Source organism: Anomalospiza imberbis, chromosome 2 (genome assembly GCF_031753505.1).
Source record: "Anomalospiza imberbis isolate Cuckoo-Finch-1a 21T00152 chromosome 2, ASM3175350v1, whole genome shotgun sequence".
Taxonomy (NCBI): Eukaryota; Metazoa; Chordata; class Aves; order Passeriformes; family Viduidae; genus Anomalospiza; species Anomalospiza imberbis.
The window spans coordinates 75,724,967-75,732,763 of record NC_089682.1 but is presented as its reverse complement, the minus strand read 5'-3'; the positions used below and the strand labels follow the sequence as shown (position 1 = coordinate 75,732,763).

The 7,797-nt window shown below is 37.4% G+C and overlaps 1 protein-coding gene across 2 annotated transcripts in view; it reads left to right on the top strand.

Moving 5' to 3' along the window:
* The first annotated feature begins 4,496 nt into the window (after nucleotides 1–4,496).
* Nucleotides 4,497–7,797, top strand: part of KEL (Kell metallo-endopeptidase (Kell blood group)) — a 46,047-nt gene continuing 42,746 nt past the window's right edge. For both annotated transcript variants that reach the window (XM_068182852.1, XM_068182851.1), the window contains exon 1: nucleotides 4,497–4,902. The gene's annotated coding sequence lies outside the window, so the exon portion shown is untranslated. The remainder of the gene's footprint in view (nucleotides 4,903–7,797) is intronic.

Below are 7,797 nucleotides of genomic sequence, written 5' to 3'. Positions count from 1 at the left end.
ATTCAGGGTTGATCAGAGGAATACAAAGTAAATTTTACAGTCAAAGGGTTATGAAGAGCCTTCAAAAAGTTGTCAGCCTAGCAAAACAAACTTTTACTTCTAAGTATTTTGAGACGGGTTAACACTAACTGGAACATGGACTATATAATGTAAAGAAAATAAAGTATATCACAAAGGGTTTTCTAACAATGAGAAAAATAAGGCCCTGGAATTAGGTCTGAGTAAAAATGGTGACAGAAAACTTCTGCAGTGATGACCAAGGTCATAATTACTGAAAGTAGCTATTGGGCATGTTTCATTCCGTTAACACAAGTGTAGATTTGGTGACTCCAATGGTCCCCTTAAATCCCTTCTCCATTGTTCAGGAATTACCACAACAGACCCTCGGAATGAATAATCCTTCTGCTGCAGATACAAGAGAAAATTGCTGTAGAGCAGACAGAAAGGCCTTACTCCATAGTGACCCTATAGCATTTTAATCTGGTATTTGACAACGAACTCTGCCCTGAGGATATGAAACATCTCAGACTATGATCGACACAGTGCAAAGTAGGCAGGTCAGTGAAAGGACAATGAGCAGGATTAGTGGAATATTTATTGGTTAGTGAGGTACAGATGGGGCTCAGGCAGGCAACCATTAATGAGCCTGCAGTAGTCCTAGAGAGTCAAGCAAGGATGTGATGGTTTCATGAGTAAATTTGCAAATTTTCCTGGTCGATATTCAAGTCAGGAGAGAAAAAGATCACAATTAATGTCTATTAGATCACTTCTTACTAGTTAGGCTATTAGTAGAATCATGCTGTTATTATTAATAGCAGATAACAATTCACACATTATGCCCAGTTATTGTCTCATAATGAGACACTCACTGATCGTTACCTCGTATCCCGATGTGCTTGTGGCCTTGAGAGACTTGACAATCTTGATGTTCTGAGTTTTTCTGTTCTTGTGAATCTGCAGGATTGAGAGTCTCCTGACCTTATGTATTCTTAGGAGAGTTTCACTTGTCTCTCAGCACCTACCCATTTTTTTGATCTGGTTTCTGGTATCACAGGCACAAGCCCTGCTCTTTCATGCAAATTCACCCCGTGTGGGCTTTTATGACAGAAATGCAGAGCCAGAATTGATCCAAAAGCCATCATGCGTCCCACAGGACACTGTCCTGTCCCATGATTTCAGCTTGCAGCAGTAATCTTCACCTCCAATCCCTCTGAACAGTTATTTTGTACCTGTGGGAAATTTATACCTTTACTGCTGCACATTATAAATAGAGTTTCAAAGTACATCACTCAGTGCAAGATAACTAAGAGACAAACAACACTTGCCTAATTGTTTCAGAGTGTGAACTCTTTTGTACAGAAGGCTGTACACATTTCTGAAGGCTTCCTCTGGGTCTTAGGAGTGTCAGTCCCATATGCCTGTGCAAGTGAGAAAGATAAGCATACCCAAATGCATGTCTTGTGGTCTGAAGTTAATACAGGCTGCTTCAAAACTTGTTTTGGGGCTGTGCAAGTTCATGTGCCTTTGAATTGCCGTTATCTTTAAACACAACATAGATTGAGTTAAGAGATGAAGGTAATACACTGAGTGCTAAGGTAAAGATGGGGCTGCCCAAAGGAAAGCAAGCAGTTAGGAAGGAAACCACTTTCTTCCTTACTCGGGCTGTGCTGGAGGGATTTTGAGTTTCAGAGAAATGAGATGTATCCTGTGGTTAGGATAAACCTGAGCTTTGAGGTGGATTAATCTCTGTATCTCAAACTGACAATGGTTTAAACAGACATCTGAAATGAAGTTATCTGGAGTGGTATTTACCTTTATGTTATCTTTATGAATTTATTTGTCAAAACCTTCCAAAAGCTAGTTATATATTTACTGTCTTTTGAGCCCAAATGCTTTTGGAGAAGTGTCAATCAGAAATTTTTCAGCAAAAACATCACTTGAAGAAAGTGGACGCTAAAGAAATATTAATATTTGACAAAATTTGGTTTCAGGGAGACTTCAAGAGTGAGCCAATATGATTTCTATTGTAAGAAAAGATAAGATGTTATTCAGTTTCAGAATAAACTGTATTTTGATCTTATGGCCCATTGAATGAAGAGTTAAACAAATTGAAAGTAAAGTTTTAATTATTTATTTAAATTGTGGTCTAAGGCATATGTTTTCAGTGCACTTCCACTGAGCCATTTTAATTTATACATACATTTATGTAGGGTTTTTTGTGACTATTGTTGCTTTCTGTACTATTTTTCCTTAATAATTTAAAAAATCTTTTTATATGATTCTCTGTTACTTTTTTCCCCCTCAAGTTTTGTTAATTCCAAGTAATCATGAAATCACTATTTATTCAAACCATGTGTATTAAAATTATCTTGGGGTCGCGGTCTAGGATTTCATGTTAAGTGTGCAATCAGCTAACAATGGAACATCTGATCCAATGGCCACTGAAAATTTGCATAAATTATGGCAGATTATGCTCTGACCTTTGCTTGAGAGAATTGTGAGGACTAGTTTTTAATTAAATGCCAGCATCTCAGTTCTCAAGATCAAAATGATTCAAGTTTCAATAGGGACCAGGCGACGTGTATGTCTGTGTTTATCCCTTTTTGTAAGATAAGGTTTCTAAACTTTTCCTCTGAATATTTAAATCTTTCATCCCTGAATTTGAAGGCACAAGTTAAAAACAGTGGACCAGGTCTCTCTGGTAGCTGGTCTCCAACCCCACAATTTCTCCAGACCAAACCAGCATAACACCACAGTTCTAGCTTAAGAAAGGGATTTCAGATGTGATCTGAGGGATGCAAATCACTCATTAATCAACATTCTACTGCTGCTTGCAATGTTTGTCTATTTTCTTCCTTCAGCACTGGTGATTATTTATTGCTAATAATTTAAATCTGTTTTCCTTTTGTAATTCAATTACAGGTTACTATGGGTGTGTGTGTGTGAGAATGTGAGACAGAAAGAGGGAACTGTGCAAGTGTATTTGCTTTGTGAATAGCTATTAATTTAAAATGTGTGGTAAAAAAAACCCCTCTTAATTAATAAAAGACATAGAAGTACATATTTTTGTGCTCTTTCTGCATGGCAGAATCTTCTGTCAAGTAAAATGTAATTTGCAGTAAACATTATGTCTCATGTCTTCATACATAAAGGAGAAAATCTGTTCAAGAGTTGCCACGTCTGCTATTATGTACAGCTGATTGAATCTTTAAATTTTCATATTCGGAAAACAGAAGAATGACTATATCTTTACAAGGAAATAATTTCAAAACTGAAAATTTAGGCATGAGATGTGATTAGTACTTTTTACTAATGTTTGGAGGGTTTTATAATATATTTTATTATCATAAACGTATTAGGCATATTTTCAATATGCTATGTTAAAGTTATTTGTTATGTTTCACAGGTATCACCTGCATATAGGCATTAATCAAACTAAAATCAGGATGATAATATTGCTTTTAAGGTATATACCCAGAAAAAGACAAAGTTGTGGATGTCCAGGAAAGCCTTAAAAATGCAATAGGATTTTCCATTTCTCTTAGCTGAGGATAGAATTATTTGATTTTAAAAGCCCAACCAGTAATTACAGGAATGCAAAATACAGTGAATAGCTGTTTGCATGTTCTGTTAGTTGCTGCATTTAACTCTTTCTATGTTAAATGAATAGAACCTGTGGATCATCCTCCTTTACATTCCATATTGTGCAATGGAAGAACAGGCAATAAAAAAATAATTAATTGAGTGCAAGCTGTGTCAATTAAACTGCATCAGCTTTGTGACTGCTGTCTGAAGAGATTTCAAAAGAAAAACTGAGCATCATACACATAGAATAGAGTCAGCCTAAGTATTGTCAATAACTAAGGCTATGGAGGTTGTGTGAAATTGATTTGGTAAAGCAAAGTGGTTGGATCCCCTTAGGGATACATAATGTGTCCTTATGCTCTTGCCTCTGATTGGAAGGAATGTGTCAAACACTGAAGACTCTGACGATCTTGCCTGTCCAGGAGTTGAAAATTGTGGTGGTGTCCAACATAAATTATGAAGAAACATGTGATACAGCAACAGATAATTAAGGAAAGTTGCAGCAATTAATCAGTTAATTAATTCCCTTTGTACTACTGGTTTCTTGCACTTGTACCCAGTTATACAATAGTCTACAGTGTTCCCTTCATTTTTTCTCTGACCTGTTGGTTCCCTTGCTTCAATACCGAGTGTGTGTCACATTCATGTGCCCTTTCAACTCTCTTCCCTTTTTTGAGAGTGCAAGTTATTCCATGCCTTATTCTTATGCAGTGGGATCTTCTCAGTGTTTGTTCAGACAAGGCTGGGAAAGGATTTGGTAGCTCTTTCCTCTTAGAACATTTAGACTGCTGTCTGTCACTTCAGTTTTTTACTGGCTGTGCTGGTTTATCCACCAGCCCCTGCCCTTTCAGGCCGCACTGTCATCTGAGAAAGGCTCGTTAGGCCTCCGCCTTGATGAGCAGCCCCTGGGCCCAGCTCCTCTTGAGCTTATCAGAAACACTGTCTGCTCCCAGAAACTTGCACTGCCTAACGAGCTCCTGGATTTTTTATGAACAGCCTTGGAAACTGTTTTTCTTGCCTGAATGGCGTAACATCCTTATTCTCACACTTTCAAAGAAAGGATGCCGGCCTGAAGCATGGCCAGGATAGAACATTGTTATGACTAAGGCCCGCTCACTTGGGGCCTATAAACAGCGGTCCAAAATGAGACCATTGGAGCTCTCCTGTGCCGCAGCAGCTGTGACCAGCAACTGTCCTCTGAGCCAGCAAACTCTCCTTTGCTGCACTCGGAGATCACCAAAAAACGATGGATCCTGGGCTGATACCCCCAGTCCTCAAGGCCCCTTTGCCCATTGAGGAGATGCAAAGGCATCCAAAGTGAGTATTTTGTTACCTTCGAGGTATCAGAATAATCAGGCGACCCCGGATGCGGGAAGAAATGATGATGTCTGGCTCCAGATGAGAAGGCTGAAGGATAGCTTTATTAAAACTATACTATATTACATGAATATACTATTTAAAGAGAGACTATCCTATTCTACATACATACTGAATTGTGGTGAAATATCAAAACCTTACAATTCTGATAGATTTTGTAAGACACGGTATGTTTATTCAACACTGGACACATGTGAGGGATCTTTTTCTCTTTAAAGGACATGTATACCCCTGCAAACTCCCGATCCTTTTTTATTACTCTAGCTAATTTACATATTCATATAATTTCACAATTGGTTCATACATATTCATTCTTTTGATTTTGCGTTACACTTACAGCTAGTTACACTTGTACTCAGTTTTTGTCAGAAAGTACAGAGAGAATTCTTGGGTTACTCTGTGCTGTCTGTTTCAAGGTTCGAGGAGTCTTTCTTATTTCTTATCTCTTTAGCTTGGAAATTTGCATTCTTTCTCCTTGGCTGGGGCAGTTTTGCTATTGCTGCAGTTACTAGACTAAACAGCATATTTTACTTATGTTAGCAAGCTCAAAGAGGCACATTTCACCTAAATCTAAATGGATTTCTACCTTGTTAAATTTTTACTCTGTCTCAATACTTCTTATTTACCTATCTAACAACTAACAAACTTGTGACTTCTCCCCTGAGAGTCCGAGACAGAGCTGGATCCGGTTGGTCATTGAACCCAAACAACCTTCACCAGAATCCAATCAAGCAATCACTTCAGGTAAACAATCTCCATACCACATTCCACATGGGGAAAACAAAGGAGCAGAGATAAAGATTGTTTTCTCTTCTTCTCTCTGTGCTTCTCCTGAGAGACAGTATTATGTCTCTCTGTCCAGAGAATGTTAGTGTCACATCGAGAGGAATTTTTCACAAGTACCTTGCACTCACTCTTTATGTCTGTGTGCATAGCTATGGCAAAACAGGAATAATGTTGCTCTCTTAGGTGTTTAAGTACCTTAGGTATCTAAGTAAGCTAGGCCTGTAAGTAACTTTTATTTAAGTTATAAGCTAAGTTAAATGTTGTTGAGTGTTAATTATTTGCTAAATTGTTAAGGTACAATTTAAGTTATGTTAAATGCTGTACAGTGTTGTTCCATTACTAAATTGTCAAGTTTAAGGTACAAGTAAAGCTTAAGTTCTGTTAAGTTTGTGTGCTATAAAGCTTTTAGGCTGTATTTCTTTTTGTCCTTGCCCTTTCTATCCTTTTATCACACACAGCTAAACACACACACACACACACACACACACACACACACACATAGATAATACTCGGTTAATTTCTATTTTGATTAAGTGGATTTTGTTTGTTGCTTTTTTACCCTTGGTGTGCCTTAAGCATCTAGTAAGTAGTAGAGTGAACCTTGTCAATGACCTTTGTCATGCTGTTGCTTAGTATTAAATCTGATTTTTATTGATACCTTTGCTGGTGATTTTTTAAGCAATCTCAACTTTCATAGCGCTGAATAGCGAGGTTTTCTATTCAGGTCTCCTTTTTTCCCTGCAAAATAAATGATCGGGGAATCCATGAGTTGAAGATGTACTTGTAGATACACCCTTTCTGTGGCTGTGCTAAAAACAAACAGTGATTTGCTGACAACTCCCTTAAGCAGAAATTTCCTTCATTTTTTGAGCAACTGACATTAATTGCCCCTGGGCTTTCACAAACACATATGTGCTGTCATAGGTGAACTGAAATTTCTGCCCATCCTGCATTTTAGGTTAATTCAACACATATTTACATATGTGTGCAACTACTTGAAGATAATAGAATTTTTGTTTTTCAGCTCTGAGCTTAGTGTAATGTGCCATTCCATTTCATAGGATAGATGAAAATAATTCAAAAGCTAAGTGCAGATATCATAATTTTAATTTCCTTCATAAAACAAGATATTTTACTGCATAAGTAAAAGGTGCAAAAAGAGCTCAGTGAATTGGCCTGAATAAACAAAATTTGGCTTGTGTAAGACTCTTGCAACATGAAGGCTTGAGTAACACTTGCATTTCCATATCTCAACAAACTAAGCTCCTCTGAGATGAAAAAAGAAGGAATTTTGGTGAAGAAACTATCAGTTTAATAGATGTGTATTTTGGTGTAAGATGCTATCCAGTTAAATGTTCCATTCCTGCCTTTCATTTCAATATGCACATGCAGAGCTAATAAGGGACCATCATGTAATGTGCCCAGCTGCCAATTGTACATGTGCTACCAATTCTTAAATCATGTTCTGATGGGCATTGAAAGCAGAGCACTTCAGATAGTGTCCAGAATTTCCATTATGAAACTTCCAGCTGTGTTTATGGGAACGCCAATCAGAGAAGGATCCTGTAGTGATCTCCCATGTAGATATTTGCATTTCTTGCCTTGAGCTAAGGACTCTAAACAAATTACTGCTTTTTCACTTGGAAAAGACTGTGCCTTAGAAAAGAAATGGGGATTACTCTATTTCTTTGAATTACTCACTGATGACTTTTTTCATCATTAAATTACAGTAATACAGAAAAAGTGCTTTTAACAAAAAAGAGCTTTGTTTCATATGCTGGCCTCGTTGCTTTATGTTACATGTGAGCAATTTCCTAGAAAATCTTATGAGCTTTTTCCTGGATGCTCAATGGAAAGAGGTACAGGACAAAATGATTTGCATTATGTCCTTCTGGTAATGTTAGAGCAGGATGAACTTTGAGTTCCATATGTTTCCTGATTTGATTCACCATACCAGACTTGAATTGAGTTGTCATTGCAGTTATGTGGTATTAGTGTGTGTGGAAATAGTTCAAATGTTTTGGAATGGTCTGATTCCATGACTTTCAA